The following is a 489-nucleotide window of genomic DNA, read 5'->3' on the forward strand; positions in this document are numbered from 1 at the left end:
GCATGGAGTAAATTGTATCCATAGTTTCCGCGTTTGGCTTCCATGTTTTAAATGTGTTCGAAAAATGAGGTGGATAGTACATTTTACAAATTCGTAACATATCTTACGAAATGGGTGACAGACATCCACAAATGAATACATACCATACGAAATGTAACATTATACTAAATGGAGTGTCTCTAATTTACGTACATAATAATACAAAATGCTCTGACACCAGGTTGCAGCAGCCTTAGGCTACTGTAAAGGCTAATCTCTTGGTTTATGTGTGAAGTTTGATACTGAAACATGCAGCTATTTGGGACGGGGACCCAATAATAGGTTAAATCAGAAAGTGTATGAATTTCTTGTGGATTTGTTCACATACTTTTCTAAAATTATGAAATATAATATTTGAGGTGGTATAAGACCTTAAAATCCACTATTATTCACACATACACAAACACACACACTAGTTAAACAGCTGTACAAAAACAAGTTACACACACA

The sequence above is a fragment of the Salmo trutta genome, chromosome 2, assembly GCF_901001165.1.
Source record: "Salmo trutta chromosome 2, fSalTru1.1, whole genome shotgun sequence".
NCBI lineage: Eukaryota > Metazoa > Chordata > Actinopteri > Salmoniformes > Salmonidae > Salmo > Salmo trutta.